The sequence below is a fragment of the Haematobia irritans genome, chromosome 4, assembly GCF_050003625.1.
Source record: "Haematobia irritans isolate KBUSLIRL chromosome 4, ASM5000362v1, whole genome shotgun sequence".
Classification (NCBI taxonomy): Eukaryota; Metazoa; Arthropoda; class Insecta; order Diptera; family Muscidae; genus Haematobia; species Haematobia irritans.
Window position 1 is genome coordinate 192,038,756 of NC_134400.1, and position 18,547 is coordinate 192,057,302.

An 18,547-nucleotide genomic window follows, 5' to 3' on the forward strand; every position below is an offset into this window, starting at 1 on the left:
TATGTTACAGAAGCGATTTTTTGTGAGCGTGCAGGTAAGAATAATATACGTGTGTGTGAGTATCTGCAAGAACGAGTGAGAAAGTGTGAGTGATTGTATTTGAGCATTTTTATCTGCTTACTTTTCACTTGCTTGATACACTTTTCGCAATGTGAAGTTCATCTTGGTATAGAAACGTGACTTGATTGCCTGAACGTTGTAGATATAGGTGCCAGTTATACATGGGAAAGGAACAAAAAAAAAAACGAAAACAAAAACAAAAATGCCACATAACGTAAACCAACCTTAATCTTTTTAAGAATTGTCTTTGGCCTTTGGTGTTTGGTAGCTTTAGGCTATACCTTGGAGATGTTTATTTCTATCACTATGGGGGTGAGATATGAAATGTTATCCCCTAAAAATAAAGAAGCTTTACTTGCAAAATATTTAAAAAAGGTTTAAATCGAACCGCCTTGACTAAATTTAGAATCGACAGATTGTCATAGAAGGGAATATTATAAAATATTTTTTTTTTATAAAATTTTATTTATTTAAACAAATTTCTATATATTTCACAAAAGATGTTCACTTGTGTTGTTCCTTCTTTCATTGTTGTTTAACAACAATTTGCGACACATATACACCAAACCATGTTATTTAAGCATAAAGATCACGTTGAGCCTTTTCCCAGGCAGCCATGGGTCCATGTTCTGGCCTGTATTTAACGTTGCAACCATCAGGTTCGAAACGGTTCTCATCACGCAATTCCTCGTAACGCTCACGTTCGTATTTGGTGAAACCCCATTTCTTCGAGACATAGATCTTTTGGCGACCAGGGAACTTGAACTTGGCACGACGGAGAGCCTCAATAACTTGAGCCTTGTATCTGTCACTGGAACGCACCGACATGATGGGTTGTCCAATGCGTACACGGGCTACAGTACCTTGGGGTTTGCCGAAGGCACCACGCATTCCAGTTTGGAGCCTATCAGCTCCGGCACACGATAACATTTTATTGATGCGAATGACGTGGAAGGGATGCAAACGCATACGGATGTGGAATTGATCCTTACCGCAGAATTTCACCAAGTATTTGTTGCAGCAAATGCGGCCAGCTTCCAAGGCTTCACTGCTAAGTTGTTCATATTCGTCAGAGACTAAATGCTCGCACAGAGGAAATCTTCTACGCCAGCCTTCTTTCTGCCCAAATCGAAGATACGAATTTTGGGATCGGGTACACCACGACAGAAACGTGATTTTGGGTATGGCTTATTTTTGCAGTAACGATAACATCTCGCTGGACGGCGACCCATTTTTCCAACCGAACTTTACTCCGTCAGAAAAAGAAAGAAAGAAAAGAAAGAAATAAGAAAAATTCAAATTTTCTAAACGACAGCGAGAACGACTCGGATGCAGTCGGCCCTACATACTGTGTTGTACAAAAGGGTTTCCTCCTTGCCCAAGGACTGCAATGACACCCTATTCAACTATCTCCCAACCCAATCTCTATCCCTTCCCGTTTTGCTTCCTGAGCAAAGTCTTGCCAGAATACTCTTCCGTTGTGGCGGCGATCCCCGACCAGTGAGGTACTTATGTTCAGTCTGTTCTCGGCTAGGAGGTTGGAGAATATACTGCTGCTTTCTAGTGTCCCACCTATGTACGTCCACCCACTCCCGTTTCAAAGCCACATCCACCACGCCTTAGTTCAAGTCCGTCCGTAACTAACAGTATATTGGGTATAGAGTTATGTATGCAGCTAAACCGATACGGTGATCTGTCAACACCAGGGGTGCTCAGCCCTCATGAATGTAGACCAATATACCCCTTTTGTTGTAATTTACTGCCAGATAACCGAACAATCTCGGCTATCCATCAATAATAGTCAATACACGACAGCCAGAACGACTCGGATGCAGTCGGCCCTACATACTGTGTTGTACAAAAGGGTTCCCTCCTTGCCCAAGGACTGCAATGACACCCTATTCAACGATCCCCCAACCCAATCTCTATCCCTTCCCGTTTTCCTTCCTGAGCAAAGTCTTGCCAGAATACTCTTCCATTGTGGCGGCGATCCCCGACCAGTGAGGTACTTATGTTCAGTCTGTTCTCGGCTAGGAGGTTGGAGAATATACTGCTACTTTCTAGTGTCCCACCTATGTACGCCCACCCACTCCCGTTTCAAAGCCACATCCACCACGCCTTAGTTCAAGTCCGTCCGTAACTATCAGTATAGCGGGTATAGAGTTATGTATGCAGCTAAACCGATGCGGTGATCTGTCAACACCAGGGGTGCTCAGCTCTCATGATTTTAGACCAACATATCCCTTTTGTTTTAATTTACTGCCAGATAACCGAACAATCTCGGCTATCCATCAACAATAGTCAATACACGACAGCCATTGTTGACTCTTTCTTGCCAGAACATTCTACAGCACAAACAAGTAGGCCAGAAGCGTCAAAACCAACCAATCCATTTTGGTAGGAACCATTTAAGTAATACCCAGAAACTTCTATGGAGTTGTAATGGGCTGATAAGAGAGATTTCAGGGAGTCTAAAAGTGAAGAGGGTGGCCAGTATGGGAGAGTCGAAAATATATTGCGGACGGACTAGATGGACTGAGCGTCTACAATTACTGCCGGTAATGTCGAATTGTCCGTGCCTTGACGGGTGGGGATGGTGTGCTCCCACACACCCCGTATCTTCCCTACTAGTCACCCATTAGGAATGGTCTTGCCAGATCATCTGTTTTCAGGCATATGCCACTGATCACGACTGACGCCCATTGGATGTCACGGTGTGGGATTCAGACATACGCATGCTAAACGAATCGGTATGCACGTAGGATGTAAGCCAGTACTGATGCAATACCTCTGTAGCCGGCAAAACTATCCTCTTAGGATTTCTGTGTATTAAATGAAGACAGCTAGACTCGTGTAACGGCCAATCCCCGCTACCATGGCGAGGTCTGACCTCGTGGCACAAACAATATGGCTTGAACTCTGACCACCTCAGAATCATGCAACAAAAAATTGATCAAGCGACCGACTAACGGTGCTCGAGAAGAAAGTCTTTAGAAACTGGGGAGCCACCGTGGTTTAATGATTAGCATGCCAGTCTTGGATTTGTTGGAACCTACTGCTAGATAAGCAAACAATCTTAGCTATCCATCAACAGTAATCAATACTCAACAGCAATAGTTGTTTCTTCCTTACCGGTGCATTCCAAGAAGGCCGGAAGCGACAGCCCCAACCAATCTATTTTGATATGAACCCTTTGAGTAACCCCAAGATGCTTCTGTGAAGCTGTAATGGGCTGACAAGAGAGATTTCATGGAGCATATTCCCAGGGAGACTAAACTCTCCAGTCCAGAATCGTCTTGCCAGATGGTCCTGCCACACTGTTATTAAGCAAGACAGAGAAAGGAAAGCCGGAGTGGAATACATTGCCCACGACTCAGTGAAATTCAAGCCCATACCACTGACCACTGACTGACGCCCGATTGGAGATAAAGAGCATAAATGCCTATATATCCCTAGCGAATCGTTTTGCACGCAGGATATAAGCCAGTACTGATGCAATATCTCAGCAGCGGGCAAACTATCCTCTTAGGCGATCTGAATACACATCATGAAAGTAATGCAAAGCTTAAATGATATGCCAGGGGAGAATATATTGCCGATCAGGTTGATTTCATGGATTTCTGTGTGTTAAATGAAGACAACTAAACTCGTGTCCTATCCCCGCTACCATGGCGAGGTCTGACCTCGTGGCACAGACGACATAGCATGTCGAACTCTGACCACCTCAGAATGACGGAAAGAAAAATTATCTAAAGACAGGTTAAAGGTGCCTGAGAAGAGAGTGTTTAGCAATATGGGAGCTACCGTGGTGCAATGATTAGCATGCCTGCCTTGGATACAAAAGGGGTGGGTTGAATTTCAGTTTCGACCGATCACCAAAAAGTTTGTCTGCGGTGGATTATCGCCTCCCAGTAATGTTGGTGTCATTTCTGAGTATTTCTTCTCTAAGTGGTTTTATCGGAATGTGGATCTCGTCTACAAAAGGAAGGTCGCATGTAATTGAGCTGAACTTGGAATGGGGCAGCTCTCAATGATAAGAGAAAATTTTCCCGTCTGTGGTATTAGCATGGACTGAATAGTCTAAGTAACCCTGAAATAACGGACGGTCACTACACCTAACCTAACTTCGGTAAGGCTAACTGGGAGCTATTTTCCTAGGTATCGGAGTATGAGTTTGTCACTGCTTCTACTGGCGATGTCAGCGCAGTCTGGAGTGAAATTTTTCGAGAAACAGACCAACGGTGCCCGAGAAGAGAATGTTTAGAAACTTGGGATCCACCGTGGTGCAATGATTAACATGCCCGCCTTGCATAGGGGTGAGTTCAATCCCAGCTTCGATCGAGTACCAAAAAGTTTTTTAGCGGTAGATTATCCCCTCTCAGTAAAGTTGGTGACACTTTTTAATTATTTTAAAGCTTCTCTAAGTAGTTTTATCGGAATGTGGAAAGCCCTTCGATTTCGGTTATAAAACTGAGGTCCCTTGCCATTGATCTAAACATGGAATCGGGCAGCACTCAATGACAAGAACGAAAATTTCCTTTGTGATATCACCATGGACTGAATAGTCTAAGTGAATAACGTTGTGTCACTACATCTAACCTTACTTCGGTAAGGCTAACTGGGACCTATTTTTCTCCCTTAAGGTGAGTACTATGTTCGGTTTTTTTACCAAAACACTAAATTAAATGTACAAATATATTTATGAAGACTATTATATTTTGATCGAGTCTTGCCAAATAATGGATGGAAAAGATCCAAGGAATTGTTTGCAAATAAGTTTTTAATATTTCAAAATTAATTAATTAAAAAAAGTAACCGTGAAAACAAGCTGGTTTTCAGCTTGAAAAGTGAACATAGTACTCAGCTTTAGGGAATATGAGTTTACCACTGCTCCTACTGGCAATGTCAGTGCCGTCTGGAGTGAAATTTTTCCCTCTTGTAGAGGGCGTCAAAGGATGTATAGCAACTAATCGGATCTCCAGTATATGTTCGAATTTTCCCATGGAAACGAACGATCAAAATCCCTGACCCTTTATGTTACATTTCTGATGGCCTGACTTATCAAATAATTGAAAATAGTTACAGTGTCTCTGTAATTACGGACACCGCTAAGGTAAAAATGAATTTTTCTTCTCACAAACGAAGTTCTTTAGGGACAAACATGCATTGGATGCCATAAATAGAGGATTTGATTGCCTTTAAGGCGACAAATTTAGCAAGAAAAGTAATCTTCGTTGGTATAAAATGAATTTTGGCGGAAAGAACAATTTTTTTGTATGTAGGCGAAAGAATTCAAAAGATGTCGATCATCTCTCGAATCAATGAGAGTTTCCAGATTTTACGTTAGGCTCAATCATAAGAGACCTCAAATTTTTAGACGAGTCCGAAACCCCTTGGAGAGACTTTGAAATGCTTCGAGAGGCTATCATCATTACTGAGAGCAGATAAACCAGAGAGATGGGAGCCACCGTGGTGCAATGGTTAGCATGCCCGCCTTGCATACACAAGGTCGAGGGTTCGATTCCAGCTACGACCGAACACCAAAAAGTTTTTCAGCGGTGGATTATCTGCTGGTGACATTTCTGAGGGTTTCAAAGCTTCTCTAAGTGGTTTCACTGGAATGTGGAACGCCGTTCGGACTCGGCTATAAAAAGGAGGTCCCTTGTCATTGAGCTTAACATGGAATCGGACAGCACTCAGTGATAAGAGAGAAGTTCACCACTGTGGTATCACAATGGACTGAATAGTCTAAGTGAGCCTGATACCCCGGACTGCCACCTAAGGGAGAGACTGGGATTGAACATAGGCTCATGTGTATGCAATTTCGGCCTGACCTAGAAACTTGAAATTGCGTTTGCCATCGAACAATGCTATATATAGGGCTAAAGGGTGATACGGTCAAAATATAAACTTGACGTTTTTCTTTCAATTTTGCATTTATAAAACCTGAACACCCCTCATTTTGAAGGTGTGTGTGTGTGTAGAATGTTGCTCCTATTTTGATTTTGGAATTCACTCTTCAGTTGTCAAAATGCCGTCCAAGCAAGAAGAGCAGCGTATCAAAATTTTGCTAGCGCATCGCGAAAATCCGAGCTACTCGCACGCAAAGCTGGCAAAATCGCTAAAAGTTGCCAAATCAACCGTTACAAATGTAATTAAAGTGTTTGGGGAACGTTTGTCGACAGCCAGGAAGTCTGGATCGGGGGGAAATCGAAAACCGGAAGCCGCTGAGACGACAAAGAGAGTTGCCGGTAGTTTCAAGCGAAACCCTAACCTCTCTCTCCGAGATGCCGCAAATAAGCTGGGTGTATCGTCTACAACCGTGCATCGAGCCAAAACACGAGCCGAACTATCGACTTACAAGAAGGTAGTGACTCCAAATAGCGATGATAAACAAAATACGACGGCCAAAGCGCGATCGCGGAGGCTGTACACGACGATGCTGACGAAGTTTGACTGCGTGGTAATGGACGACGAAACCTACGTCAAAGCCGACTACAAGCAGCTTCCGGGACAGGAGTTTTATACGGCAAAAGGAATGGGAAAGGTAGCAGATATTTTCAAGCACATAAAACTGTCAAAGTTCGCAAAGAAATATCTGGTTTGGCAAGCCATCAGTACCTGTGGCTTGAAAAGCAGCATTTTCATAGCTTCCAAGAAATTTACGTGAAGGAGTGTTTGAATAAACGTCTGCTGCCTTTCCTGAAGAAACACGGTTGTTCCGTACTGTTTTGGCCGGATTTGGCATCTTGCCCTTACGGTAAAAATGCCATTGAGTGATACGCCGCCAACAAGGTGCAGGTGGTTCCCAAGGACAAGAACCCTCCCAACACGCCAGAGCTCCGCACAATTGAGAAATACTGGGCTATTGTCAAGCGGAACCTAAAGAAGACCAAAAAAACTGCTAAGAACGAGCAGCAGTTCAAGGCAAACTGGCTTTCTGCGGCGAAGACGGTGGACAAGGTAGGTGTACAAAATCTGATGGCATGTGTCAAGCGTGAGGCCCGGCAATTCGGATTTGGAAAAGCGAAAGCCTAACTGAATATTTTTCCTGAATTTTATACTAATTGAACTTGAAAAAGAAATTTAATTTGATTTTTTAAATAAACGATTTCACCGATTTTCACGCGTTTTCCCTTGACCAAATTTTGACCCTTTAGAAAATTTTGTCAAAATTTTATTTCGATAGAAACTTTTGTCAAAATTTTGTTTCTATAGAAAATTTTGTTAAAATGTTATTTCTATAGAAAATGTTGTTAAAAGTTTATTTCTATACAAAGTTTTATCAAAATTTTATTTTGGGTCGAAAATTTTGTCAAAACTTTATTGTGATAGAACATTTTCTCAAAATTTTATTTTAATAGAAAATTTTGTCAAAATTTTATATCTATAGAAAATTTTGTCAAAATTTTATTTCGATAGAAACTTTTGTCAAAATTTTGTTTCTATAGAAAATTTTGTTAAAATGTTTTTTCTATAGAAAATGTTGTTAAAATTTTATTTCTATACAAAATTTTATCAAAATTTTATTTTGTATCGAAAATTTTGTCAAAACTTTATTTTGATAGAACATTTTCTCAAAATTTTATTTTAATAGAAAATTTTGTTAAAATTTTATTTCTATAGAAAATTTTGTCAAAATTTTATTTCTATAGAAAATTTTGTCAACATTTTATTTCTATAGAAAATTTTGTCAAAATTTTATTTCTATAGAGAATTTTTGTCAAAATTTTATTTCCATAGAAAATTTTGGCAAAATTTTATTTTTATAGAAAATTTCGTCAAAATTTGAATTTGTATCGAAAATTTTGTCAAAACTTTATTTTGATTTCATTTTCTCAAAATTTTATTTTAATAGAAAATTTTATCTCTACAGCGAATTTTGTCAACATTTTATTTCTATAAAACATTTTATTGCTATAGGAAATTTTGTCAAAATTTTATTTTTGTAGAAAATTTTGTCAAAATTTGAATTTGTATCGAAAATTTTGTCAAAACTTTATTTTGATAGAACATTTTCTCAAAATTTTATTTTTATAGAAAATTTTGTCAAAATTTTATTTCGATAGAAACTTTTGTCAAAATTTTGTTTCTATAGAAAATTTTGTTAAAATATTATTTCTATAGAAAATTTTGTTAAATTTTTATTTTTATAGAAAATTTTGTCAAAATTTGAATTTGTATCGAAAATTTTGTCAAAACTTTATTTTGATAGAACATTTTCTCAAAATTTTATTTTAATAGAAAATTTTGTTAAAATTTTATTTCTATAGAAAATTTTGTCAAAATTTTATTTCTATAGAAACTTTTGTCAAAATTTTATTTCTATAGAACATTTTTTCAAAATTTTATTTCTATAGAAAATTTTCTCAAAATTTTATTTCTGTAGAAAATTTTCGCAAAATTTTAGTTGATTGGAAATTTTGTCGAAATTTTATTTCCATAGAAATAATTATTTCCATAGAAACTTAAAAAAGAAATTTAATTAGATTTTTTAAATAAACGATTTCACCGATTTACACGCGTTTTCCCTTGACCAAATTTTGACCGTATCACCCTTTAGGCATCCCCGTTTTTCTTCAATTCTTCATATTGTATTAAATGCCATAAATATGGATTACTGGTCCCATTGTGATTAATGGCTATACCAATAGCTGATAGATTTCCTTGGTTTTTGTTTCCTTGGTTTTTCTTACATTTTACGGTCTCTTCTGCTAGATTTTTTCGACATTGAAGCTAATTTCAAGAATTTTTATACTAAATATACACTTTAGTATGGTTGGTGGAAAACCATTCCCTAAAATTATGTTTTATATTTGAAATGGATATAATTAAATGAAACCTTATCTTAGGCATTATTGGAATGGTTGGAGGTGGGATTGGAGCCAGAGGTAAGTATAAGGAAACAAATTGAATTTCATGGATTTCCTTAAAACGCACGGGATAACTTTTAAATGCGACGAATATGTTTTCTTCTATTACTTTTGTTTTACATTTGTTAAAATTCCCCCCCCCCCCCCCATTTTCTTTGGGAAAAAGAAACCCCCAAAGTGCATGCTTGATTTGAAAATTTTCCCATGATTTTGTTTTCCACTCTTAATCATAAAACGACATGTAAATTTTCATGAATGTATGCTTTACTTCAAACATATTCTATAGCTACGCTTATCCACTTCAGTATTTATCCTTCATCATTTCCTGTACTTAGAAATCACTGAGCCTTGTACCAATAATTAGAATCCTTTAACTGGATTGAAATCTTATTAGTATTCACATCTATTGAATGTCGTTGTTGTTTTCTGTTTTCTGTTTTTGGACCAATATCCAACATCGTTTGATACGTGTTCCGGCCGTTTAACGTCCATCCAATTAAAGTTTCATTTATTCGAATGCACAATGAAAGTTTGCCCCATTGATTATGAAGAGATTCAATTGAATTGAATTTTGTTTCCTTGCACTCACAGTTCGCTTTTGGTTGCCATACACCAGCACACTATGTTCAATTTATGAAGCAAATGCAAACAAACAAATCAAAGAAGAAGAACAAACAAAAATCTAAAAATGTCATGCGCTCGGTTAACTTTATGGAAGTTTTCAAACAAAGGGTTAGGTAAATGGGCATGGAACACCCTATCCATTGTCCCTTTGACGCACATCGGCTTCATGACTCCAGGAACTTTTTATGTGCTTTACCAAAAAAAGGGATGTTATTAAAAGTTTCAAAAATGTTTGGAACATATGGAAATATTTCGAATTTTTGACCCGCTATACAACCATTTGGATGTAAGCACTCTATAGCTTTCTATATTTGAAACACAAAGAAAAACAAATGTTGACACCGCATTTTGTGAGTATAGGCATAAAGGTGGCCACATTAAAATTACGATGTATCTCAGAAACTTCTTTAGAATGACACTTATTTTCTTCTCTTTCTGAAGGATAAGAAAATTACCTACATTCAGATGTAGTGCTGGAGGAGCTCTCAATTTAAAACACAAATACTAATCCTGCTGTTCTTAGAATCAGGGACTAAATCTAGAAATAACTACAACTTCGTCGGGCACAAACGGAATACAGGTAAAGGGTGATACGGTCAAAATTTGGTCAAGGGAAAACGCGTGTAAATGGGTGAAATCGTTTATTTAAAAAATCAAATTAAATTTCTTTTTCAAGTTCAATTAGTATAAAATTCAGGAAAAATATTCAGTTAGGCTTTCGCTTTACCAAATCCGAATTGCCGGGCCTCACGCTTGACACCTGCCATCAGATTTTGTACAGCCACCTTGTCCACCTTCTTCGCCGCAGAAAGCCAGCCTTGAACTACTGCTCGTCCTTAGCAGTTTTTTTGGTCTTCTTTAGGTTCCGCTTGACAATAGCCCAGTATTTCTCCATTGGGCGGACCTCTGGCGTGTTGGGAGGGTTCTTGTCCTTGGGAACCAACTGCACGTTGTTGGCGGCGTACCACTCCATGGCCTTTTTACCGTAATGGCAAGATGCCAAATCCGGCCAAAACAGTACGGAACAACCGTGTTTCTTCAGGAAAGGCAGCAGACGTTTATTCAAACACTCTTTCACGTAAATTTCTTGGTTGACACTCCCGGAAGCTATGAAAATGCTGCTTTTCAAGCCACAGGTACAGATGGCTTGCCAAACCAGATATTTCTTTGCGAACTTTGACAGTTTTATGTGCTTGGAAAATATCTGCTACCTTTCCCATTCCTTTTGCCGTATAAAACTCCTGTCACGGAAGCTGCTTGTAGTCGGCTTTGACGTAGGTTTCGTCGTCCATTACCACGCAGTCAAACCTCGTCAGCATCGTCGTGTACAGCCTCCGGGATCGCGCTTTGGCCGTCGTATTTTGTTTATCATCGCGATTTGGAGTCACTACCTTCTTGTAAGTCGGTAGTCCGGCTCGTTTTTGGGCTCGATGCACGGTTGTAGACGATACACCCAGCTTATTTGCGGCATCTCGGAGAGAGAGGTTAGGGTTTCGCTTGAAACTACAGGCAAGTCTCTTTGTCATCTCAGCGGCTTCCGGTTTTCGATTTCCCCCCGATCCAGACTTCCTGCCTGTCGACAAACGTTCCCCAAACACTTTAATTATATTTGTTACGGTTGATTTGGCAACTTTTAGCGATTTTGCCAGCTTTGCGTGCGAGTAGATCGGACTTTCGCGATGCGCGAGCAAAATTTTGATACGCTGCTCTTCTTACTTGGACCCTTTAGAACAAGCAGCATACCAGACAGGTTAGAACAGAATTCTTGAGGATACTGTTGCTGAAATAGTGAGAAGCTTGAAGATCGATCCTGCTCTCGGAGTCCGACCACCTCCCATAGCATAGGAGAGAGCCCCAGCCTAGCATTGGTCCACCTAAGATCCGGCAAGTAGAGCCACCTCAATTCCTATATCTCAGTGATTGATGACGGTGTATCTGACGTGTGTTCCTTCTGTAATCAAGGGTCACATACCACACGTCAGATACACTGCCATCAGTCACTGAGTAATATGAATTGAGGTGGCTCCACTGGCATGATCTTAATTAGATCAATGGTAGCCTATGGGTTGTCTCTTTTATTCGGTCTTATGGGCGATGGTCGAACTTCGAGAACAGGATAAACCTTCAAGCTTTTCGCCGATTCAATTACAGTATCCTCATGAATCATGTTCACACCTGCCAGGTATATCGCTTGATCTGTTCTCAGAGTCGCCCACACTACCGCACGAAAGATTGTTGACAGTATATCGGACATTTACTCACGATGAAAAATTCGTACCCACGTATACTCAGGCACCATATTTTTGGAAGGACTCACACTCGTGAAATAAATATCCATAGTTAAGCAAGTTCACACTCACACATACTCACTCATATTCGCGAACAGAAATTCGTCACTAACAAAAATACTGAAAACTCTCATTCGTGACACACGAAAAATCGGCTCACTCAAGAAATCTACGGTGGCTCACCATTGAGTCTTACCTTAACCGTTTGATAGATTCCATTAGGTATAGTGGCAGCCCGATATTGCAGGCTCACATAGACTATTCAGTACATTTTAATTCCACAGTGGTTAACTTCTCTTATCTCTGATTGCTGCTCGATTCTATGTTAAACTCAATGACAACGGATCTCTTTTTTATAGCCGATTCCTAACAGCCTTCTACATTGCTGTGCAATCACTTAGAGAAGCCTGGAAACACTCAGAAATGTCACCAGCATTACTGAGAGGGGATAATCCACGGCTGAAAAACTTTTTGGTGTTTGGCCAAAACTGGGTTTGAACCCAACAACTCTTTTTTCTATAAAAAAATTTATCAAAATGTTATTTCTATAGAAGATTTTGTTAAAATTTTATTTCTCTATGGAATTTTATCAACATTTTATTTCTATCGAAAATTTTATCAAAATTTTATTTCTATCGAGAATTTTATCAAAATTTTATTTATCTAGAATATTTTATCAAAATTTTATTTCTCTAGAAAATTTTGCCAACATTTTATTTCTATAGAAAATTTTGTCAAAATTTTATTTCTCTAGAAAATTTAGTCAAACTTTTATTTCTATAGAAAATTTTGTCAAAATTTTATTTCTATAAAAAATTTTGTCAAAATTTTATTTCTATAGAAAATTTAGTCAAAATTTTATTTCTATAGAAAATTTTGTCAACATTTTATTTCTATAGAAAATTTAGTCAAAATTTTATTTCTATAGAAAATTTTGTCAACATTTTATTTCTACACCCTCAAAAAAAATCGCTTCTTTAACATATGTTCCAAACATATTTTGCAGGAAGCACATATATTATTGCATACTGCCGAAACATTAATATGTTTGTTTTATGTGAACATATTATATGTTTGGAAGCATTTTGAGCCAAAAATATTATATGCTTGGAAGAATTTTTCCCAAACACGATTGTGCTCATTCCCTAACATACTCGTAATTTTCACTTCCACGAAATTTTTTAGTTATTGGCACCTTTCTCTGTAATACAATTAATGTTGAAGAAATTATTCACTTTTATAAATTTTTTAAATTTTACCTTTCGCCTGCACGGAGAATCGAACCGAGGACCATACAGTTTGTAAGCCAACACACTATCCACTGGGCTACGTAGCTGTTATAGTCACCAGTAGATAATTATCGTTTTAAGTTACATTTATATAGCATAGTTTGCAGCGCCCACGAGCCCATGCAAACATAACATTATTTAACAGAAACATACATTTGTTTGCCACGTGGAGCAGTGGTTAGCATGTCTGCCTTGCATGCAAAGGGTCGTAGGTTCAATCCCTGCTCCGACCGAACATTTTTTTTGTTTTTGTTTTTTTTTTTTAATTTACACATTTATATTTATACTATATTAATTTTTTTAAATGAAACATCGAAATGTGCGTTATTAAAGATTTATAGTCAGTAACAGTGCTTGATATAAACGAAATTGAATGATTTTTGGATAAAATATTATTTTTTATTGCAAAAATAACAATCGTGTAATAAAAAACTGTTTTTGTACAAAACTTTAAAATTTGGAAGGAATTCAAAAACTAACAAAAGAAGAACGTGGAGTCGAGTATAAACATACAAACATAATTTTATAATATAAACATAAATTTATTTAGGAGTGAACAGTTTTTTACTAGCATTTAACACCATCGCTCTAAAATTCCTTTTATTTTTCTTTAATAATTCATTTTAAAGAAAATAAACTTTTTAAATTGTTTTAGCTGTAAAAGTCGCCCGCTTTTATATTTGATGGTGTCCGTCAACTCCTCGTGGACTACTTTTTAATAAAGAGAAACTAAACTTTGTTTTTTTACATTTTACTGTGTAATTTTTCACTATTTCCTCCTTATTTCATTTTACCGTCCCAACTCTAAAAAGAGTATAGTGCCCTTTCGTTATTTTTATGAAGACCCCTGATTTCTTTTAACGAACCAAGAAAAAAATAATGCCAAAATGATAAACAAAACACATGTCCACACATACATAAAATGCTGCTCTCAAGGCGAAAACATAAGCTGTTTGTTTTTCAAATGTCTATTCTCTTGGTTCAGAATGTATATTCTCTTTATTCAAATTAAATAATATTTAGACTTAAACATATAAAATTTTTGGCCTTATCATTAAACAGTTTTCCGAAACAACATACAAGCGGTTTCACAGAAATTGTTCTCTTTTGACTCTTTTGCTGTGTTATATTGATATCTTTCGTCAACTCTCCCGGTTTCCATATCTATTTCTCTCTATACTCTCTCTGTCGCTTTGAATAAAATATCACAACATATGTATGTTTAGTTGAAATTTGTAAATTTATATATGTTTGTATTCACACATATGATTTTTATGAAACATTCATGCCCCAAACATAATATATTCTAACATATTAACATAGATGTCCCAAACATTTAGTGTTAGTTTTGGAAAATTACATGTTCGCACTTAAATATATTGTGGTTTAAAATCGTGCCCGAAACTCATTTTGTTTATATCGGAACATATGAAAAACATATTTTTCTAACAGTGTATAGAAAATTTTATCAACATTTTATTTCTATAGAAAATTTTATCAACATTTAATTTCTCTAGAAAATTTTGTACAAATTTTATTACTATAGAAAATTTTGTCAAAATTTCGTTTCTTTTTAGTCAAAATTTTATTTCTATAGAAAATTTTGTAAAATTTTTATTTCTATAGAAAATTTTGTCAACATTTTATTTCTATAGAAAATTTTGTCAAAATTTTATTTCAACAGAAAATTTTGTCAAAATTTTATTTCTATAGAAAATTTTGTAAAATTTTTATTTCTATAGAAAATTTAGTCAAAATTTTATTTCTATAGAAAAAATTGTCAACATTTTATTTCTATAGAAAATTTTGTCAAAATTGTATTTCTATAGAAAATTTAGTCAAAATTTTATTTCTATAGAAAATTTTGTTAAAATATTAGTTCTATAGAAAATTTTGTCAAAATTTTATTTCTATAGAAAATTTTGTCAAAATTTTATTTCTAAAAAATTTTGTCAAAAAATTTTTTGTTTCTATAGAACATTTTGTCAAAATTTTATTTCAGTAGAAAATTTGGTTAAAATATTAGTTCAATAGAAAATTTTGGCAAAATTTTATTTCTATAGAAATTTTTTTCAAAATTTTAGTTCTATAGAAGATTTTGTTAAAATGTTGTTTCTCTAGAATTTTTTATCGGAATTTTATTTGTATAGAAAATTTTCTTAAAATTTTATTCGTATTGAAAATTTTCTTAAAATTTTATTTCTATCGAAAATTTTATCAAAATTTTATTTCTCTAGAATTTTTTATCAAAATTTTATTTCTCTAGAAAATTTTGTCAAAATTTAATTTCTTTAGAAAATTTTGTCAAAATTTTATTTATATCGAAAATTTTGTCAAAATTTTATTTCTGTAGAAAATTTTGTCAAAATTTTATTTCTGTAGAAAATTTTGTCAAAATTTTATTTCTATAGAAAATTTTGTCAATATTTTATTTCTGTACAAAATTTTGTTTAAGTTTTATTTCTATCGAAAATTTTGTCACAATTTTATTTCTATAGAAAATTTTGTCAAAATTTTATTTCTATAAAAATTTTGTCAAATGTTTTTTTTTTCTATTGAAAATTTTGTCAAAATATTAGTTCTATAGAAAATTTTGTTAAAATTTTATTTCTATAGAAAATTTTGTGAAAATTTTATTTCTATAAAAAATTTTGTCAAAATATCGGTTCTATAGAAAATTTTATCAAAATTTTATTTCTATCGAAAATTTTATCAAAATTTTATTTCTCTAGAATATTTTATCAAAATGTTATTTCTCTAGAAAATTTTGTCAAAATTTAATTTCTTTAGAAAATTTGGACAAAATTTTATTTATATAGAAAATTTTGTAAAAATTTTATTTCTGTAGAAAATTTTGTCAATATTTTATTTCTGTACAAAATTTTGTTTAAATTTTATTTCTATAGAAAATTTTGTCAAAATTTTATTTCTATAGAAAATTTTGTCAACATTTTATTTCTATAAAAATTTTGTCAAATGTTTTTTTTCTGTTGAAAATTTTGTCAAAATATTAGTTCTATAGAAAATTTTGCTAAAATTTTATTTCTATAGAAAATTTTGTGAAAATTTTATTTCTCCAGAAAACTTTGTGAAAATTTTATTTCTATAGAAAATTTTGTCAAATTTTATTTCTCTAGAAAATGTTGTCAAAATGTTATTTTTATAGAAAATTTAGTCAAAATTTTATTTCCATAGAAAATTGTTCTCAAAATTTTATTTCTATAGAAAATTTTGTCAAAATTTTATTTCTATAGAAAATTTTGTCAAAATTTTATTTCTCTAGAGAATTTTGTCAAAATTTTATTTCTCTAAAAAATTTTGTCAAAATTTTATTTCTCTAGAAAATTTTGTCAAAAAGCTATTTCTATAGAAAATTTTTCTCAAAATTTTATTTCTATAGAAAATTTTGTCAAAATTTTATTTATCTAGAAAATTTTGTCAAAATTTTATTTATCTAGAAAATTTTGTCAAAATTTTATTTCTATAGAAAATTTAGTCAAAATTTTATTTCTATAGAAAATTTAGTCAAAATTTTATTTCTATAGAAAATTTTGTTAAAATATTAGTTCTATAGAAAATTTTGTTAAAATATTAGTTCTATAGAAAATTTTGGCAAAATTTAATTTCTTTAGAAAATATTGTCAAAATTTTATTTCTATAGAAAATTTTGTCAAATTTTATTTCTATAGAAAATTTTGTCAAAAAATTTTTTGTTTCTGTAGAACATTTTGCCAATATTTTATTTCTGTCGAAAATTTTGTTTCAATTTTATTTATAAAGGAAATTTTGTCAAAATTTTATTTCTCTAAAAATTTTGTCAAAAAATTTTTATTTTTATAGAAAATTTTGTCAAAATTTTAGTTCTATAGAAGATTTTGTTAAAATGTTGTTTCTCTAGAAAATTTTATCAAAATTTTATTTGTATAGAAAATTTTCTTACAATTTTATTTCTATCGAAAATTTTATCAAAATTTTATTTCTCTAGAATATTTTATCAAAAGTTTATTTCTCTAGAAAATTTTGTCAAAATTTAATTTCTTTAGAAAATTTTGTCAAAATTTTATTTCTATAGAAAATTTTGTCAAAATTTTATTTCTATAGAAAATTTTGTCAAAATTTTATTTCTATAGAAAATTTTGTCAATATTTTACTTCTATAGAAAATTTTGTCAAAATTTTATTTCTATAGAAAATTTTAAAATTTAAAATTTTATTTATATAGAAAATTTTGTCAATATTTCACTTCTATAGAAAATTTTGTCAAAAAGTTATTTTTATAGAAAATTTTTCTCAAAATTTTATTTCTATAGAAAAAATTGTCAAAATTTTATTTCTGTAAAAATTTTTGTAAAAATTTTATTTCTATAGAAGATTTTGTAAAAATGTTATTTCTCTAGAAAATTTTATCAAAATTTTATTTGTATAGAAAATTTTCTTAAAATTTTATTTGTGTAGAAAATTTTCTTAAAATTTTATTTCTATCGAAAATTTTATCAAAATTTTATTTCTCTAGAATATTTTATAAAAATTTTATTTCTATAGACAATTTTGTCAACATTTTATTGCTATAAAAATTTTTGTCAAAATTTTATTCCTATAGAAAATTTTGTAAATATTTTATTTCTATAAAAATTTTTGTCAAAATTTTATTTCTATAGAAAATTTTGTCAATATTTTATTTCTGTAGAAAATGTTGTCAATATTTTATTTCTGTAAAAAATTTTGTTTAAATTTTATTTCTATAGAAAATTTTGTCAAAATTTTACTTCTATAGAAAATATTTTGATATTTTGTCAAAATATCGGTTCTATAGAAAATTTTATCAAAATTTTATTTCTATCGAAAATTTTATCAAAATTTTATTTCTCTAGAATATTTTATCAAAATGTTATTTCTCTAGAAAATTTTGTCAAAATTTAATTTCTTTAGAAAATTTGGACAAAATTTTATTTATATAGAAAATTTTGTAAAAATTTTATTTCTGTAGAAAATTTTGTCAATATTTTATTTCTGTACAAAATTTTGTTTAAATTTTATTTCTATAGAAAATTTTGTCAAAATTTTATTTCTATAGAAAATTTTGTCAACATTTTATTTCTATAAAAATTTTGTCAAATGTTTTTTTTCTGTTGAAAATTTTGTCAAAATATTAGTTCTATAGAAAATTTTGCTAAAATTTTATTTCTATAGAAAATTTTGTGAAAATTTTATTTCTCCAGAAAACTTTGTGAAAATTTTATTTCTATAGAAAATTTTGTCAAATTTTATTTCTCTAGAAAATGTTGTCAAAATGTTATTTTTATAGAAAATTTAGTCAAAATTTTATTTCCATAGAAAATTGTTCTCAAAATTTTATTTCTATAGAAAATTTTGTCAAAATTTTATTTCTATAGAAAATTTTGTCAAAATTTTAT

General features: G+C 32.7%; 1 pseudogene; it reads right to left on the bottom strand.

The window, feature by feature from the left end:
* Window positions 1-568: 568 nt before the first annotated feature.
* LOC142233857 (large ribosomal subunit protein uL16-like) lies at window positions 569-1,338 on the bottom strand (annotated as a pseudogene).
* Window positions 1,339-18,547: the final 17,209 nt, after the last annotated feature.